The 20,392-nt window shown below is 43.0% G+C and overlaps 1 protein-coding gene across 7 annotated transcripts in view; it reads right to left on the minus strand.

Moving 5' to 3' along the window:
* Positions 1-20,392, minus strand: part of SUSD6 (sushi domain containing 6) — a 100,515-nt gene that overhangs the window by 62,303 nt on the left and 17,820 nt on the right. For 5 of the 7 annotated variants that reach the window (XM_037395105.1, XM_037395097.1, XM_037395100.1 and 2 more), the window contains one exon: positions 17,546-17,632. The gene's annotated coding sequence lies outside the window, so the exon portion shown is untranslated. Of the gene's footprint in view, positions 1-448; positions 516-6,814; positions 6,821-10,343; positions 10,355-17,545; positions 17,633-20,392 lie in introns of those variants that run through there. The other 2 variants (XM_037395103.1, XM_037395102.1) reach the window with 2 other exon arrangements.

A 20,392-nucleotide genomic window follows, 5' to 3' on the forward strand; every position in this document is an offset into this window, starting at 1 on the left:
TAGGTTTTGTCACTAGACCAACAGCAAGTTTCAATTCTAGAACTCTGCATCACATAACATTAAAAGTTACTCTTTGCAAGAGGCAAAGGCTCTCAAGGAGGGAAACCTCTAGAATTGACAGGTATGCCCTCAACACCACCATCAAGGGAACACTAAACTATTCCTTGCAAACACTGCAAGTACTTCCACCTGCAAGGAGAAAAGCAAAGCAGGTGACAGTCTGCAGAGTTCGTAGTTGCAAGATGCCCAACCTGACATTTTTGCTTGCTTGCTTTTCTGGGGAAATAAGCTTGACCACTGGACTTTAACCACAGAAATGACTCCTGAACTGATGAGAATGAATAAATGCAGAAAGAGGAAAGATCCAGCCCTGTGAGGGCTCTGTCTTTTGAGCACGGTAATGCTCAACACCCACTGCACGCTCCTGGGAGCAGGCTATAGAGCTCACCTACAAACCAATCGACAGATGATGATATGCAGAGGGATCCCAGTTCACTTCTACAAGTGTTCATCCAAGCCTACAGGAAAAATGCAGAAGGTTTGAGACTGGTGAATTAAGACCTATGCTATTCAAATGTGAAAGACATTGCAAAAAAAAAAAAAGTGTGCCCAGTGTACAATGAGACTCTTAGACTTTGCAGAAACCTAGAAAAAGCTGAGGGGACTGAACAGGGGACATGCATGTTACTCCCTTAGTATCATTGATATTAGGAGGGTCTGGTTCATGGGATTAGCCAATGTTAAGGGTTGGAATTATTTTTTTAGATATTATGAAATAATTAAAGGTCTGCAAGCACCTTTATTTCAAAGGAATCTTCTGCTTCTTTAGACAAGACATGTGTAAATCCCCATTTCCTATACCATTTTTTTTCCCTTCCACTATTATATGCCAGGAAAAAAGTATGAGGGGAAAAAAGGGTATCAGAGGAAGGAACCAGTCTTGAAGAACTTCAGAGACATTGTTAACACCATCAGCAGTTCTTTTTGAAACCACACCTGAACTGCAGGCTGCTTTCTATAGGTGACTCCCATAAGAAATTGTTTACCAACAGCCAAACCAGAGCTCTAGAAGCCTTCTGGAAGGGTTCTGGCTTACCACCAGCTGGGTAATACAATTATGTTGATTTGAGAAGTGTTAGGCCCCTCCCCAGCAATGCTTGGCTTACTCTCCTCACAAGTAGCCAGTAGACTTCAGGCAAGCCTGTCATTTCACTAGAAACAAGTTGGAGAAGGCGAGTCTTTAAGTAGCATAAACACGGGCAATAAAGGCTGCAGCTGCCACAGATCTATCTGGTCTGTTTTCTTTCGTTTGAGTGCTGAGATACATTTTCTGAAATAATTGACAGCCATATGCTTCCTTACAGCAGGCTCTCCTGTGCCTTACATGGAAAACATTTATTCTAAGACACACAGGAAGAAAAGGTTAGATCAGATTTTAGTTGTGGGATCTTTTCATGCTGTGCAATAAAAAGCCCACTGACCTCATACTGCTTCTTCCCCCGCTGCATGCACTTCCCTCATCCACTCATCCAATGAAAGCCTCTTGGATGAAACATCATTTCTTATCCCCTTCTCTTTAGCACATGTTTTTTAACATCTTTTTTCATACATAACAGCTAGCTGTTGTGACTCACTGCGGAAATCATTGCAAGGGAAGAGATGCAGACAGGAAGCCTGAAGCACATGCCAAAGGATAAACTTTTGCTTCAGACAGGTATGTCACTAGGCAAGAAAAGCCCTTGACAAGCACTTCTTGCCTCATCAGCATTTGCAGGGCAAAAGGAGGCAGAAATCGGAGCCTAGGAATCAGACCACACTGTGCTAGGTGCTGTATAAACACAGAACAAAAACAACCAATGCTACAACGATATCCTGAGCTACCATCACACGGAGAGAAACCACCTCTAATCTGAGCCACAACTGGTTCCTTGTCATCTTACTCTGACAGCAGGTTCTTGCTGTGTAACACCCAAAGAAATCCAGAGCTATTTAGTCTACTGCAAACATGCAATAAAATCTGCACCACGCCTGTTCTTAATGCTTTCTTTGTTCATTACAGTGGATTCAGAAGATTGAAAAGGAAATTAAAAGGTCACTCAGATACACGAGCTATTTCAATCCCAGAACATGCCAATAATTTGGCTCAGAAGCAGGAATCAAAGAGCAAGACTGCTTGGAAACAGGCCTCCCTCAAATTCTTAACATTAAAAATTTTAACTCCCTTTTTATTTTCATAGCTACAGTCACTGACATGAGCTTGATACTCACTAATTTATAAAAGCGGATTTATGAAAGGAGTGAAGACTAACACTTCCCTTGTCAATGGCTCCCCTCTCCAGTTCGCAGCTCTTTCCCTCTGTCTTCAAGTCTTAACACAGTCTCACCTCTGCTTTCATTTCTTTCATTCCTTCTCAAGATTACTGCCACACCTCCTTACCCCCCTGCACACACTCCACATGCCGCACGAAAGAGTGAGCCTTCCCTCTCCCACAGTTCCTTGTGCTATTTCCTCAGCTGAACTCATTAACAACGTCTCCAGGACTTCCCATGACTGGAAAAAATCGCCCCTGAGCATACAGGAATGAGTTTGTAAGGTTTTGAGGGCAGTTACTTTGTGCATTTTGCAAAGGTCCTGTGCGGCTGCAGCATTAGCAGTCTAGTGAGACTTGTGCAGGCACACCAGCCCCTCGACAAGGGCTGAGCTGTACTCACTTTTTGGAGCTCAGTGCAGAGATGAGCTCCATACTGGTAATGGAGGCTACATTCCTTCATGCAATGGGTTATTCACCACCCTACAGATAGCTGCATTAGGCTTCCCTAAACAACCACAGCTGGGAGCACAGGAATCTCCTGCTCCAGGGAAAAAGGAACAAACTGGCTCCTCTCCCATGCCAGATGTACTTTCAGACAGCATGCAGGTTTTGTGGTGGGGGTTTTGGGAGGGGAAGGTGGAGTGGAGGGTGTTTTTTGGATTATTTTAACTGTCCCCAGTTTAGTCATACCTCCTTAAGAAACAGAACCCATGCACAAGCATACATTCAGCAGCAGCTCTTGATCTCAGCGAAGGAGGGGGTGTATCTTTCAAAGCTTGATACTAAGCCAAAGCATGCCTGCAGCACAGACAATGGGGTGCTGCAATGGCACTGGGAACTAAACTACTGAAAGCAGTGGGACAGAGAACACAAGTTCACTACATAACATCTGCAGTCATCTTGCACGCTGATCTTGTCCATTGGAGTTCAAGCTTCCCCCCCTCCCTTGTTTGTTTAAAGGTCGTACATTCTGGCAACACCTCATACCGTGGTAACTTTTGTAATACAAACAAGACCATTAAGAAGAGATCTCTGTCTCTTCTTCATGTCTTACATTTATCTGGCCTTTCTTGTGTTTTACCACCCCTAGTACAGCTGTTCCTCTGTTGATTAGGGACAAAGACAAAATCACTGCCTCCATGCATTCTTGTAACAGGCCCCAGAGGGATTCTCAGAGAACCCAAGCCTGTTCCCAAACACAGTTATCAGTGGGTTTCACTCCTGTGGTTTTGTCTTCTACTAAGAGCAGCATTAAAATTTTAGAACAATCTATCATAACTGAATAACTCTACCATTAATCTCAACATCCTCAAACACACCCTTCCTCCCTCAGGGTCCTCTAGGTTTCAGTCTCCTACACAAGCAGATGCTTAAAACAGCATGGCCCATTGACCATAGTTTGGAACTACCTGCAAGTTACAGTATTTTGCAGGTAAAGCTGCCTGCAAGACCACCTTGTCTCATTATATGTAGCAACTACAAGCCCTCACATGCTAAGCAGCACTGTACAAACACCATCACAGGTGACTTACAACCAAACAGAAAACAACCAGCCCAAGAGCACGCAGAAACAAGTCTTCCAGAAAGGACTAGTGGTTTCTAAGCACGAACGAGGTCAGCTCTATACCACTGTTTTCTTCAGTGCATGGTCTCAGGCAAGCTGCTTGCACCCCGAGATAAATCACCTCCCCAACTCTGCTTCCTTCATCACAAAGCCAGAATCTCACCTTCAGAGGCTCATGCTTTCCCCAAAGGGGAAATCAACCCACACACTGCCATAAGCCTTCCAAAGTAAAGCAAGAGACATATCAGTGGTCACAAGACCTGTGCCAGTGCCTCTTCTCAGTTATCACATTAACCAGCAAGAACAAAACGCCCACACCCACATTTTGACTGTTCCACAGTCATTTATGTATGCAGAAAGTTGGTATCTGCATTCTCTCAAAAAGCAAAGACAAAACCTAGTATTTCTTTCACCTTAAGCAATCCCATCACCGCATACCTCACTAAACTATGGAAAAGGTTTTCTTGTTACATCATGGCAGCTTCTTTGATATTAACTGCAAATCCTCCCTGCAATTCTGGAAATGTTAAAAAGAAAAAATATCTACCACCACATTCTTGCTTGACACCCTTCTTAGTAAATACATCAATACTGACATATGCTTATCTTTACACAGAAGACTAGCAGGCAGGGGAAAGGAAGAAATTTTGACCAAGGCTAGACTTAGAGGGAAAGGAGGAGTCATCTTCATCTATACCCAGAGAAGAAGCCTGCAAAACTGTTCATAACCCTGCCTGTTCCAGCTGCACGTGTGATAGAGTGAACACAGGTCAGCATGGCAGTGCGGGCTCAGCCAGCCTCTGACACTGCCTTACAGTGACAAAGCAATGTGCCCCTTCTCGCCTGAGGATTCCTAAAAATACATGAAATGAGATTTACGATTTATGAAGAGCTGAGTCAGTCTCACTAGCAATGACTGGTTTCTCCTAGTGTTGTATCAAGTGCTTCATAAACCATGCAAACAAAGACACAACAAAGAACAACTGTTTGTGGGTGCAATCCTCCAATTCCTGCATCCAGACTGTGGGATACCCTGGGCTATCTGGCACTCATGGACTTTTGTCTGTTGCAGTCCACCAATGTACGCCTACTCTCCATTACTGAACTGGAACAGCAGCTCATGAGTACACAAGAGGACAAATGACTATACTGGCAGGGAGAATATGGAAAACAACCACTTACATGCAAAGATATCCCCATTCTCTCACTAAAACAACGCTGCCCTGAGATATAAAGCAATGCGGATTTGTACAGAAGTTGCATTCCCCAGCAAAGCCAAACTACCACAAAGAAGGCGCGGTGGAACATTTCGTTTTATGTTGAAGAACAAAGTGCTGAGGCCATAAGTAACACCGAAACAGAAGGAGAAACTATTTGGCTGAGCATACTGACCCAGAACGCAGGGTTTGGTTACCACCTATATACACACATGCATCAGATCCACAACACAAGTAACATTTCATGCAGCCCCCACTTTATTTGTAGTTTAGAAATTCAGGGCAATAACCTGGAACACTGGAGCTGAACACCATTACAGCCCACTGCAGACAGGCTAGAAAGAAAACAGAGAATTTTTATAACAAAGCAAAACACAGCAAGAGAGGAACACCTGCCACTCTTACCAGGAATACCATATGGTCATTATCTGAGGTATGGAGAATGAGTTAATTCATATTTAAAAGCAAAAGTAACAGGTCACTCCTTCCAAGATAAGAGGGAAAAAATGCCTGTTCCCTTGTCCCAGGCCCATCAGCCCCAGCTTAGGCTTGGCTTTCTGAAGAACTGGTGCTGCCAGTATTCTGGCCCAGACAGTCAAGCTTAGAGCACTTTTTATGACAGGATGCCCGAATGAAGAGAATGAGAACAAACCTACATAAGTTTTGCTTAGCCCTAACACAAGCCTGGTTATCCACAACCCAGTCAGAGCTGCAAGAATGAAAGACCAGTTTTGTCACCAGCAGATTACAGTAACACTCTGGAGCTCTGAGACACCTGGCAACTGTAAGCATAGTTAGTGCTGTAAATCTCAACTGCTACTGTGATAACAGCTTCAATTCCTGAAAGCCCTGCCCCAAACTTCAACCAACACAGCTGGTTCAGAGCAGAGAACCCAAGCACACATCCTTGTTCAACATGACACCACACTGTCCTGGTTTCAGCTGGGACAGGGTTAATTTTCTTCTTCATAGCTGGCGCAGTGATGTGGTTTGGATTTGGTGTAAGAACAAGGCTGATAGCACACTGACGGGTTTGGTTGTTGCTACGTAATGGTTATACTAAATCAAGGGCCCTTCAGTTTCTTGGGCCCTGCCAGCAAGAGGGCCGGAGGGGCACAAGAAACTGGGAGGGGACACAGCCAGGACAGCTGACCTGAACTGCCAAAGGGATATTCCATACCATAAAACATCATGCTGAGTATATGCTGGGGGAAGGAGGAGTGGGGGGGACACACACTCGGCATTATGGCGTTTGTCTTCCAAAGTAACTATTATGCATACTGGGGCCTGACTTTCCTGGAGGTGGCTGAACACCTGCCTGCCAATGGAAAGTGGTGGATGAATGCCTTGTTTTGCTTTGCTTGCGTGCACAGCTTTTGCTTTACCTTTTGAACTGTCTTTATCTCAACCCACGAGTTTTCCCACTTTTACTCTCCCAATCCTCTCCCCCATCCCATTGTGAGAGGAATGGGCAAGTAGTTGCACGGTGCTTGGTTGCCAGCCAGGGTTAAACCATGACACAGACACATGGCAGCAACATTTTCTAGTATCTTGCAGAACACGGGCACACTAGCTGAGAAAGCTTCTACTTCAGCAGTGCTACCCCACACATAGGTCTGCCATGCAGCGAAGTTATAAGGCAAGAGGGGCAATTTTAATGCATCCTCATTACCTCTTAAAGAAAACCAACAGATCAATAAGGTCTTTTTCTATTTGAGCACCTGTTGCTGGGTATCATTTAGTTGTGAAAGTCTTGCATCAGGAGATAAGACCCATGATACCAGCAAAATCTTCAACAGCTTTCAAGACATAGCACACAAGTTAATTCACCTATTGTAAGAGTACCTCAGTCCCAACAAGGTCTTGTCATATTTGCCGATTCTTCATTCTTCCCAAACCTGAAACCACACTTACTCTCTGCAATTCAAGTATTCACTTTGTCAGTTGAGTTTTCATTGCAAGAGACTGACAGCAAAAAGGATTAGAAGGATTTTGCAGCAGCGCTGAGCAGCCTAAGCCACAAAGAGAACACAGTATAAAACCCTACTCTGACAATCAGGTGCCAGGAGTAAATAAAATAGAAAATGACAGGCCAGATGAAGTAGTGCCAGCATTACTTCCCAGATTCATCCAGGTCACAACATGTCTCAGCTTCCCCTCTCCATCCCTTTAAAAACTCCAGTCTGAGTCCAGGCATACTATTGCCCTAACCACACATCTCACTTTGTATTCACTCTCTGCCTGTGGAAAGGAATTCAGGCAAGAAACCCAGAGAGGAACACTCCTACACACAGAGCAATCCACAAGTGTCTCCAACAGAGCCAAGCGTTTGCTTACAGGAAGACAAAAAGGCAGCCTCCCAGGTACCTGGTGTATAGCTCTCATGTGGAATTCAAGCCCACTGCTGAGACAGCAAGGCTTTTTCAGCCTCCTCACAAGCAGTAAAGGGAAAGGGAAAAGCAATGCAGCACTGAAGAGCGACAGACAGCAACTGTCTAGTTAACAGCCTCACAGCCAGGAAGTGCCAGAGGGAAAGAGAGATGCAATTATCTGAATTTTTAGGTATTGCCAGGCCAAGTATTTAGTAAGAGAGGTGGCTAGCAGTCTCATCTTAGGACCAGAAACTCCATCCTTATGCTTATAAAAGCCAGCTTTTGCTAAATTTGTAGGAGAAGTGTCATTTTCTTCCATGTTTTGCCCTCCTTATAGATGTCTTTTACTGATGATCTTACTACAAAAGGATACACTTCACACCAGAGAGCAGCAGAAACAATGCACTCATGTAGTCTAACAACCTCCCACAGAAGCTGAAAGCTAGATGCAGGGTTCTGACTTTAAAGCCTTCTGCAACTCGGGCTTCTGCACACAGCTTATATTATTATTATTTAAGATTCTCCATGCCACCAGGAGTTACTCCCAAATCAATTTCTAGCAAGATCTATAGTCTACATTTCTTCCATGTGAAAAGGAAGACCTATTGCCAGCAAAAGCATCACAAAATTAAATAAATTTTCAGACACAGGGAGCAATCAATAGTCTGGGAAATCAGAAAGGTTATAGCACAATTTTAAGCAAGCCAAAGGCCTCTGGGAGAGATTAAATATGGACTTCCATAACAAACATTTCTAGGCTCTTTCTTTTTGTCTGTTATCATTAACTCTGCTTGTGGCTAACAGCAATCAAACCACAGCAACCTTGTTACTGTTTTCAGAAAAGGAAGATTTCGTGGAGACAAACAAAATCCAAGCTTTTTCCAACGTGGAACTTGAGACTGCCTATCCATTTTAGGATCACCTGAATCCAGAGCTGGACACAGTGTCCCATTTTCACTCTAGGGCATAAAGCAGTGGAAGCCTGAGAAGAGGTCAGAACAGACCAGCAGTTGGGGTTACCCACACAACACAAGCACACAGGACTGCAGGAAGTAGCAGTGGCCAACTTCACTGGCAAGGAGAGACATGATTACTTCCAGCTAATAAGCAGTTAAGCTTTGCCTCAAAACACTCACTTTAATTCTAATATTTGTCGTCTACCCAGCAATTAAAGGATTCCCCCCCCCCCCCAAATTAAAAGGGGATTCAGTTATTAGAGATGCCCCCAAGCTGCTCTGCCATGGTCTGAAGTTTAGACTCATGATGCTCCATTGCACATCACCTCATACAGCACAGAGAATAAAAACAGAAGCATAGCCAAGCCTTCAAACCTGGAAGGACCAGATTTATTCTGTGGGATATCAAAATTACCATACCTATGTCAATGAGCACACTATGATCTGAAAGGAGAAAGTAACCTTTCACCCTCTAAACTTTTTCATAATCTTACACAAACAGATGCAGAGAATTTTTTCAGACAAGATAGGATTTCCCAGTTGACCAAGTCCCTTTAGGTATTCACTGCTCATTAGTCATTCAGAAATTCCAGAGCAACAGGGGTTTTTTTTGTGTTTTCTGAATACCAAGTATTTCAGCTCTCCTGCCCAATGAAGTGCTTCTGTTTGATGCAAAAGGAGGTAAGGTCTAGCCCAGTGCTACTATTCCAAGAGATCCTCAAATTTACCTTCCCCCAGAACAAAGACAAGTATCAACCTCAAACTTAGGCATTTGATCTCTCAAGCCAAAAACACAGGACAAAGTATTCTGGGGTTTTGCTCAACAGAAATTCATACAAATCTTCCTCTGTGGTATAGCTATCACTGCACATTGCATTCTAGATAAACTGAGCGGTTTATTTAATGCCCACTGCAGCAAAATGTGCACCTCTGCAGGCTGCAACACCAACAGGAACAAGACACTGCAGAGGCTACCGCTGGCTCAGCAGCAGAGACCCCTCTCTGCTTCTTTCTATCTTAAGATTTTCCACCCAAGAACAGCATTCCCACATTAAGACTTTGTTTTTCTTTCCAGGCCAAGCAGCAGCCCTGTATTCCCAAAGCGCGGCACTTACCTGAGACTGAATGTCTACATGAATAAAGACTTCTGTGTCTGGCTACAGTGACGCCAGCACCTGCCACACTGCCCTGTGCAGAACAGAAACTCGTCCTCCCTGTGGCCGCCCACGATCCCCACACGTACAAGGTCACCACCTCCCCGTGTGCCAGATGTGGCTGGCACAACCCCACACGAGCAGCTGCAAGCTTGGCAACCTTACAGCCACACACTGGGAAAACCACAGCATAATGAAGACATGTACGCCACAGTACAAGGCATGCAGCAGCCACGCGTTACACCCTACTACACTGGAAATAGTCATTAACTATGGAAGTAAATCCACATATCATTTTTACTTGATTTTTCGCTTCTGTACTTTAATTTAGCTTTTCTTGTTCCAGAACACATCAGAGAAGCTCCTCCTGAATTACAGAGGGTTACCTCTAAAACACGGGCAAGTTACCCAAGAGCAAGTCTACCCCAACAACATCTTCTCCACAGAAATACCAAGAAAGAAGAATGGCGTTTAAGAGCTTTTAATACCAAAGTGAACTGGACAGAATTTACTTAAAACTTCTTTGGCCCAAATACAGCATAAAGGCAAAAACCTATGGCCAAACAACAACTCCCATACACCCAGGGGGTACCATCAACAGCATGAGAGACTGCAGTGGTGTTTGAAAACATCATGTTTATATGGATGGAAATGTTTTATTTATTCTAAGACATATGTCCTGGAATACATGCTGTCATCAGAGGGTGAAGGAGGGTGGGAAGGGAGAGAGAAAGATTGTCACATCTGGACAGGCAAAGATGTTGCTACTTGATACAAGACAATACCTCAAGGCAAGAAATCTTCCTTCTTCCCATGTTAAACAAACACAACTCTTGAGAGGACACCTACAACCTCTTACCACTTCATCCTGGATCTAGATTCTCCAAAGACAGTAATAACAAAGGTCCTCAAAGCCCAGACCCCAAGAGCCAGCTGAGTATCACCCAAACATGTGGATCTGAACAGAGAGGCCTTCCCAATCCTCTTCTGAGCCTCCTGTTGTTCTCTGGCTAGTTGGGACCCAAGCTCAGCATTTCTCTTGAGGGACACTCACCTACTACATACAGCCCAAACCATTGTGTAACCCATCCAGACCCACCCCTTTCAGCCAGACCTACATAACCTGCGTGCCTGCTCTGAGCAGGAGGCTGGGTCTACAGTAGCTCTAGGGGTCCAACCTCTACTCTGACTTTCCACAACCAAAACTATTCTTTCTCACCAGGAAACTAAATGACATTGTCTCTTCCAAGAACTAGCTCCTAGACACCAAGACACTGGCAGATTGTTGCAAGGTTTGCCTTCCCAAATTTATTCAGATTATCATCTTCCTAAGAATAGTTTCACATAAAAGAAACAGGCCAGTTCAGTTTTATTGAACATTTGTATGTGGCTTTCCCCCCCCCACCTTCCTCCATCCCATGTAACTGGCCTTTAGCTGTAATCTGTGTCCCCATCTATGAACACCGCCTAGCACACTGTAGATTACATCTCCATTACAGACAGACACACAGCAAGGAAACTGATCTACCCTTAAAAACTGCACACACACCGGTGTGCAAAAATTCACATGTGGTCAAAACAAGCTCATCTAGCTTATTGTTCCATTTCCTGCTGATGCTAGAGGCTTTGATAGGCAGGAAGCATGTAGAGAAGCCCAGGCAACAACTACATAACATTCATGGACTATACAAAGCTTGCATTAATGCTGCCTACGCTAATCATCTTTCTTAACCTCCCCTGTTTTTTTTTCCTGAGAGACTAGTAGAGCCTCAGCCTCCAGACTTATCAGTCTCTGTTCTCACAGGCAACGTAAGTTAAATACCTTTCTCAGCATCCAGCTCCTGAGTAGCATGCACAGTGTCACACTCGCCAAGGGATTCCACATACTGTTTGCAATGTTCTTACTTTCCTTCCCTTCCCCAAAAAGGGTAGAAGATCTCCACAATAGTCTTTCAAATATCAGGTAGAGTGTAACAGCAATCACCTTCACAGTGCAAGTCTGAAATAGCTACTGAACTAATGGGCTCATCCCAGTATAACTTAATGAGTTAAGCCAACTTCAAAAAGCCTGCTGAAAATATCTTAGTGGCTCCTCCTTAACCTCACCCACCTCTAAAAAATTGCTTCAACTTGAAAAACAGGCTGCCTGGTATACTTACAGCAAATTCTACCATCATCACAACATTTTTGGCTCTATAGCCAAAAAGGAGACAGAAAAGAACACAAAGACAAGAAAGGCTACGATAATCATGAGTCCTAGAGAAAAAAAAACAAAACAACAAACTAGATAGGGGGTTTTTTTGTATTCCAAGCCATAAAGATCAATGTTAGATGTAAAATCAGTAATTCTATGTACTCTTTACTCTATCCATCCCATAAAATTCACCACTTGTGGGGATTAATCGAACTGAGCACCCAGCATGAGGTGCTGAAAGGCAAGAAAGCATTGCCTTCAACTTCTCAGAGCAGCTAGACAGTGCCCAGCTATATCTTCACAGAATTTAGGATACGCACATGCCCTTTTTATGACACAGCACTATATTGTCTAAACTGAATAATCTCTCTCAACAGCTTTGAGTAATACTTCAGGTAGAAACAGGGTGCAAAACTCCCCTAGGTACTGGGAGACTGTTAAACAGTTGGCATAAAAAAAGAAAAATCAATGTACACTTGAGACAGCAGAAATCAGTTATGCAGCAATTAAATGCACAATGCAGGAGGAGCATAAAATATTAGCTTGCTTCAGCAAATATGGTCGCTTGCCACCAAGTACCTCAGATGAAAAAAAAAAATTATCACATATCTCAAATTCAGCAAGGCTTGTCTGGAACAATGCTCGGACACGTGCAGCCCACACATCATCCTGTAAGAAGCACTATTTCCGACTCTCCTCCTTTTTAGTCAGCACCAACAAATGCACTAGTATAACGCTGGGAGACAGTGAAAAGACCAGGCAAAAGGTACACAGATCAACCAAAGCAACAGAGATTGACTTAAAAGGGGCAACCAAGGACTATTTTCTCAGCCATGTTGCCAGAGGTCAGAAGCGTATTAGTGCCAACTGTTAACATCCAGTGGTTCAAATGCTTCAATTCCTTCCAACTCCAGTGTTCAGGACCTTTCAAAGTCTTGCAAGTACAATATACATCATCTTTCCCACCTCCCTGTGCTACCTCAGACTTTATGCAGGGCAACCTGTTTTTACTTTAAAAAAAATACAACAAAACAAACATCCAAGTCATTCTGAAGAATCTGGGTGTTTCCTGTAAATCATTTAAAACAAAAACCAGCAGCACTGGCAAATTCCAACCTATTCTGTATCAGGCCTATCTTCAGGAGACTCATCTCTCAAACAGGAGATTTGCTGTAGCGAGTTGTTTCTCAGATGAGTATTTCATATTGATGAGTTCATGCCAGGCTCTCGCTACCATAGAATTGCCACTCTACCAACACAAAGGCAAGTCCCTGCCCCAAAAGTTACATATCCATAGCTCTGATGCTCATTACAAATACCTGTCTTTTTTGGGGGCTCTTACAACAGATTTGCTGAACTAGAGAAGACTGCTCACTGTCATGAACTGCAGAGCCCTTCCTGCTGGAAAGGCAAAGAGAAAAGAGGATTTCAGCAAGTGAGATAAGCCAGTCATGCTGCAAGTTTCTTTGAACAGCCACAGTAAAGACACTGTTAACACCCACTCCCCCAGACATGCTTTCATTTTCACCTGAAGGACCCATCCTTGAAAAGAAGTACCTCAATCTATACATCCCACAGGAACCCAGCCTGCCTTACTGCAACTCCTGCTTAAGCAGCATATGGTCACAGCCTGATCCTCTACTATAGTCAGAGGGGAAACAGCACCTGCAGGTAGTGCTGGGTTCCAACCTGCCACTCCAAGGTTAGGTGAGATACCTTATTACCAGCTAGTTTGACCCAAGCACTCCCCAAAATGCTAAGCTCTACCCATAAACACAACTAGCTGTTAAGGTAATAGAGCCAGAGGGGAATCAGCCAGGAAGCACAACGCTATGGAGGGGAATCTTCTTCCCAAATCTCACACACAGCAAGTTATCACATCAAAAGTCAAAGACCTTTTTTGCTATGTGTTAGTTGATGACTAAGCTATACTGATTAAAAACTCTAACTTTACAATTAAGGGATAAATATAGATGAAAAATTAAAATCAAGTGTCTGCTCCACAAAATGTTGGGACGAAGCAAGAAGAAGAAATTGCCATAGCTTAAATGGAAAAATATACTGTCTTCAGGGTATGGTGGCCACTGAAAACCTGTCTTCCTTACTCTCTACAACAGATCAAATCAGAGAGTCCTAAGGGTTAAGCTGGTCTTCAAGTTACCTTAAAATAAACACCAAAAACCCCCACTAAAAGCCAAACCCAGTCACCTACAATCTAAACCTTCAGTGCATACATAAAGAAACAGGCAGAGGAAGTCCCCTTTGGCTTCCTATCAGTGGAACAGAAAGAAAATATTTGGAGAGAAAAACATACCAATTTTGAATAGTCTGTACTGTTTCCTTTTTAATATCAACAATGCCACATGACCCTGGAGTTTCACACTACAGCACATCCATTGACAAGGAAAAACTAACCTGGACGAAAAAAAAAATAATTTCAAAATATACACAAAGTAGAAGCCCCAGTGTATATTAAGGGATACAGGTCTGTCCTGGTTTCAGCTGGGACAGGGTTAATTTTCTTCTTCATAGCTGGCGCAGTGATGTGGTTTGGATTTGGTGTAAGAACAAGGCTGATAGCACACTGACGGGTTTGGTTGTTGCTACGTAATGGTTATACTAAATCAAGGGCCCTTCAGTTTCTTGGGCCCTGCCAGCAAGAGGGCCGGAGGGGCACAAGAAACTGGGAGGGGACACAGCCAGGACAGCTGACCTGAACTGCCAAAGGGATATTCCATACCATAAAACATCATGCTGAGTATATGCTGGGGGAAGGAGGAGTGGGGGGGACACACACTCGGCATTATGGCGTTTGTCTTCCAAAGTAACTATTATGCATACTGGGGCCTGACTTTCCTGGAGGTGGCTGAACACCTGCCTGCCAATGGAAAGTGGTGGATGAATGCCTTGTTTTGCTTTGCTTGCGTGCACAGCTTTTGCTTTACCTTTTGAACTGTCTTTATCTCAACCCACGAGTTTTCCCACTTTTACTCTTCCCATCCTCTCCCCGATCCCACTGAGGGGGACTGAGTAAGCGGTGGCGTGGGGCTTAGTCACAGGCCAGGGTTAAACCACGACAAGGTGAACACTGGCCAACCCCAGAGCAGACAGACACCACTCTTACAGCACTTGGGTTTAGGCTTTCCAGGTTACAGTGGTTCAAGACGACAACAGGGGAAAAGACCAGCACAGGTTAGAGAGCATTCAAGGCTATATGGAAAGCTTTGCACAGCTGTTCAGAAATGCTTCTGCCATCTTCCCTCCGTTCTCACTTCACAGGATAAAAATAATGGGGAAGAGGAATCCTGTGTTCTGTACTGTAACTTGTCTGCAGTCTTTCTCTCACACACACACACTTCGTTTCAGGATAATTGTTTCAAATCATAAAGATAAGCAGGATGTTAAAGTGACAGAATATGAACAACTAAGTACAGGGCACACATTCGCAGGAAATGCCCTGCATACGTCAATCAAGAGTGAAAAAAAAAAGATAAAAGCAACACCACATATGCCTTCCAGTTTTTATTTTCCAGTCATAAAAGCAGTCACCACCCTGAAAATGAGCATTGTATGAGATTTAACAACTGTTAGGTTAATAGTGCTAAGCAAAGGCAGTTATGCCTAGCCCATCATTTTACCCATGTAAAATGTGTCACGCTGCATCTGTTACTGATCTCTCCAGGATACTCTCAACAGTAACAGCCTTAAAAAACAACTGCTGTTTGGAAGTGCTGAAAAACCCTTTCCCACAGCTAATGCTCCCACACAGGTTTGCATCAAGGAGCCATGCTGGATTACTTTCGTAACACACACTCCACATCCGTGCATAATCACTAGCAAAACACACTTTGTATCAGTCTTCTCAGATGGGTATCTTCTGATAGAGCCTTTCTCCCTCCACCCCAGTACCTTTTTGCACACTTTTTTGAGCTCAGCTTATGTAGACGTTATGTCTATATAGCCAAAAATTGCACAGTTTGCAAAGAGACCAAGTTTTTCTATCATCACTTTTTGAATTCTGCATTAGGGAAAAACACTCTCAATGAAAATGAAACACTATGAAAGCATTGCACTGATATGCACATACTAGCTGCATAGACACTCAGTCAATCTCTGTCTTCTAGGAAAGATATTTAACTTGTCTAAAGCCTTCCTATGTCTCTGTTCTGTACTGATACCAAAAAGGGTCCCAAACCACGCTGCAGAGATAACATCTTGTATCAACAGACCACAAACTCCCTTACAAATTCATCACAAGGGCAGCTCAGCCAGACTCAGGACAGATTATCCATCAAGGATTGCCACCATCTATCCTCAGTGAACACATTACCATAAACCAAACAGCTATACTTTGAGACCTGCATTTAGAAGCACAAGGATGAGCTTCTCACCACCTTCATAATGCCAAGGAAAAGCTAAAGAGCCTACCTTGGCATACTTCTCTCCCCTTCCCTTCTTGATCTGCAAGACTTTTTTTCTGGTTTTTTGTTGTTGTTGTTTTTTGGTTTGGTTTGGTTGGTTTTTTTAGCAGCTTTGTCTGGTGCGATCATTTCACAAGAGCTCTTCGGTCTGCTGACCAAAAAATAGTCTCTTTAAGAGTATTTAAAAGCATCTGAGAAACAGTATTTGTTTGCTCTGGCCAAGGAAGGAGGAAAGAGGAGACAGAAGGAAAAATACCTTTCAAGTATCAGGTACATGCAAGACTCACATTCTTTGCCAACTACAGCTACATGCCAACTTTGCATACTTACATGTCCCAACATGTAACAAAAGATGCCCCTATGTTCAAGTCTAATGTGACTTGCATCAACAAGTAGTTATTTTTTTATTTAATGATACAAAAAAAAAATCACACATATGCATCAAGATATCTACTTAATTAAACTGTGCAAGTACCACTAAGGACCAGCCCCCAAAAAATATCTCAAAAGGCTTAAATGAGCACTCCTAATAAGATCGCCTCAAAACTCAAGTCTTTGCATTCAAGGTAGCAGTTGCAGGAAACAACAACAGGCCTGCACAGCAAGAACAGTGGTAGCAAAAGAGCTTAATGGCTTATCACTACTAGAAACATCTGAGGGGAAGAAGGCGTAATCAGAGGAATTATCCCTATTCTGACTAGCATCAGAACAAAGGCTCACATTAGTTCGTCAGCACTAGGACTCCCCTAGAGCACTGGATAATAACCTTGTTGAAAGCATTAGAGGGATTCCCCCCTGCCCATCCCTTCTCTAAGGGAGATAAAAGGGCGAGGTCCAAAAAACAGCTTTATGTTTAGTTCTTTGAAAGACATATCCAGGTACTTTCTTACCACTAAAACATAAAATACACAAGTAAGATCATTCTGTGATAGGTTTCCAAAGGTAACATTTGGGAGCAGGTATGGGGAAAAAAAAAAAAAGACCAAAACACAAAACATTTTCTGTTCAAGAGAAAAGGTCAGATAGCACAGGTGGTACAGCAAAACCAGGGAGTGGCAAGGGTGTGAAGAGTGCAGGGAAACAGTTTGTGGTACCTGAACTCCACAAAAATCACACTAACAGGTGTCAGGGAGAATGCTGAGGCATGGCTACAAAGGAATCAGACCCTAAGAATGTTTTATAACACCAGCTTTCGAAAAAGAAAGTAATGCTAACAGTTAAGTGGCTGTCTCACTGCAAGAGGAGAGCACACTCTGACTTTAGTCTACAGAAAAGTCATGGCATCTGGACAAAATACAGGTTTAAACAGCAAGGAGTCAGGAAAAACAAAGTAACAGCATTAGCTTTCATCTTACCTGGTGTTGACACAAGCTGGCATACAATGGTTGTCAAGTTAGTATGATGAAAGCGATGATTCAGTGACAATAAGTTGATTCACGCACCTAGGAACGCACAAAAAAAATAGACTATTAGCTGTGTGTACAGAGGGGATAAGAACGGCACTCTGGCACAGAAGGCTGAGGGGTAGAAGGAGCTCTATTACATTTTCAGGACACAAGCAGACAGCTATGCTTCAGGTACAGACACTACTCCCAAAATTCAGATCCGGGTTTGAGATATACTGCACAAGTTACTCGAAAACAAAGATTATTCAAAACTAACCTTGCAAATTCAATTTAAAAATCTCAAGTGTAAGAAGAGAACGATGGCAGTTTCAAGCATAGCAGAGTACTACTGAAAAAGTTTTTCAGTAGCGCTTAAGCTTTGGGGTTTTGGGTTTTTGTTTGGTTGGTTTTTTTCCAAACAGGACAGAACCTTCTGGGAAGTTACCTGAAGTTACACAGATCAGACACGCACATACACTTCCACCAAAAAAAAAAAAACCAAAACAACCCTCTAGTGATCACAAATAGCACATACTTCCCAAAAAAGCATAGGAGAAAGGAAATTCACTTTTATGACACCAAAAAACCCCACAGGTACATTTCAATGCCTCTTATCCCCACACACCCCCTTTTTATTCAGTATTAATACTAAAAATCGCAAGACTTAAAAAGAAAAGATGGTTATTAATAAAAGTAATCTCCACTTCGGAAAGCACAGCAACCAACTGAGAACTGGGCAAACTGGTCATCCAAAAGCGAAAGTAAAAGCTTTGCTGCTGAAAGGAATTTTTGTCTAGCCTGCTTAAAGATCTCCTTTGTTGTTAAACATTTCATTGTCACATTTAAATGTCAGCTTTTTGAGTCTCAGAAGTGTGCAAGCCCTGTGAGACAGCAGCCCAGAAACTGACTTGAGATGGAGGTTCTCACAGCTAATGAAATTAAAGTAAACCTAGCAAAGTCCTCTCCATATCTCTTGTTCAACTTAAATAATCATACGCTTACCAAAAGACACAACCCCTGATCATACAACCCTGCTCCCTACAACCATGAAGTGGTTTTTAATGGATCTCTGTTAGTATGCTTGTAAGGCTTCATAGCCCTCGCTCACAAAGCCAGGGCAAAGCCTGCAATGAGTCTCACACTTCAGTTTATAAAGACGTACTACACAATTTTCCTAAGGGCTAAACTGGAGCCTCCCTTTCCTGAAGCAAGCGGCATGCCCTTCTTGGACTTTCAAAAGGAGCGAGGGGCCCTGGGCAAGGAGCTGGGTTTAAAGCTTTCAGGATGATCTCACATATGGCCACTGGGTCACCAGTGGCATATGCGGCAGCAGATGGAGAAGTGAAGCTTTCATACCCTCTGAGCAATGCTCTGCAATTTGACACTTCTCTCGAGAAGCAGAGATGTCAATCAGCCTTTCGGGCTGGTGTTCTGGTGCAGAAGGTATTCTCCCCAGGCTCTGCACCAACACTGAAGGATAACCTATACAAGCTATTCTGGGGGCACTTTCTGTCTTAGCCTTCAAGTACAATGAATCCCCACACAGCAGAGAGCGATAACCTCCTCGCTGCACATCAGCTTTCTTTTGCCTTTTGGCTCATTAGAGAGTAACGTATTCTTATTATGCATCTTTACCTTCTCTCTACCCCTTATTTGAAGGGGATTTAATCAACATTAGGGCACCTTACTAGGTCTAACAAATAAAATGCCTTGTGCAAGGAATCAGCACAAATGGGCCCCGATACCCAAAGGAGATTTTGGCACATCCCACAATATAATTGTACTAGTGTGGGCTGCTTCAATATCTACTCCTTGAAGACTTTCCAGAAATTATTTATCATGAAAAAAAAAGAAAACCAGCAACCCAAACATCTTAAATAGGTCAGAGACATGCAAGCATTTCACTAATCTATATATTTAAAATTACACATACAAACTGTAGCTCCTTTCAAAGCAAGCTGCCTTTAACAGCTGCTGTTGAAAAGCAAGTTGCAAATTTAGCCACTGAGGTATCTTTATTTTTATATAGCACAAGAACATCACTCTCAAGCTCACTTACAGAAACTGGAGATTTGGGGTTGGGGTGTTTTTTGTTTGTTTGTCTGTTGAGTTGATTTTTGGTGTGGGTTTTGTGTTTGTTTTTTTTTAAAAAAAAAAAACAAAACAAAAAGACTGATGTATCAACAGGATTTCCCTCTTAAAACTTATGTTCCCTTAGGAGACCTGCAGAAAGAGATCCAACTCTCCAACATAACTTCTTAACTATCTTCATACCCAAACAAGATGCAAACTCAGTTTTGATCAAGACATTCTTTCAATTCCTATTCATTTTACTACCAAACCCCATTAAGCCAACGCAGGGAAAAAACAGGAACAGCAGCAAACCACAGCAACATCTAATTACAAACCAGGAGGAAAATTAATTGAGGAAAAATGTAAACAGCTTTAAAGTTTTCAAAATGGTTCTGGAGCTTTTAAAGTGTAAGCTAAGGAAGCTACAGAGAGACACACAGCATACTGAAGTTGGTTCACTTCTGAGCATGAGGTTAAAATGGTGGCATGTTTCAGCCTAGCAAAGTTCAAGCCATCTACAAGGAAGTCATTCCTATGGCAAGTGAGTTTACACTGCTAGATTGAAAGCCATTCTACTTTATAGCATAAATACAATAAAAGTGCTTCCAGAAGCCAGTTTCCCTTTACCGTGCTCTACCAGCTCCAAAGGCTGTACTTTACCTTGCCTACAAGGTTACTGCTGCAGAGGTGAAGACTAACCCATTCCACTTAACACTCACTTACAGCAGGAAGCAAGTTTACTGC

Source organism: Falco rusticolus, chromosome 7 (assembly GCF_015220075.1).
Source record: "Falco rusticolus isolate bFalRus1 chromosome 7, bFalRus1.pri, whole genome shotgun sequence".
In the NCBI taxonomy this organism is placed as follows: domain Eukaryota; kingdom Metazoa; phylum Chordata; class Aves; order Falconiformes; family Falconidae; genus Falco; species Falco rusticolus.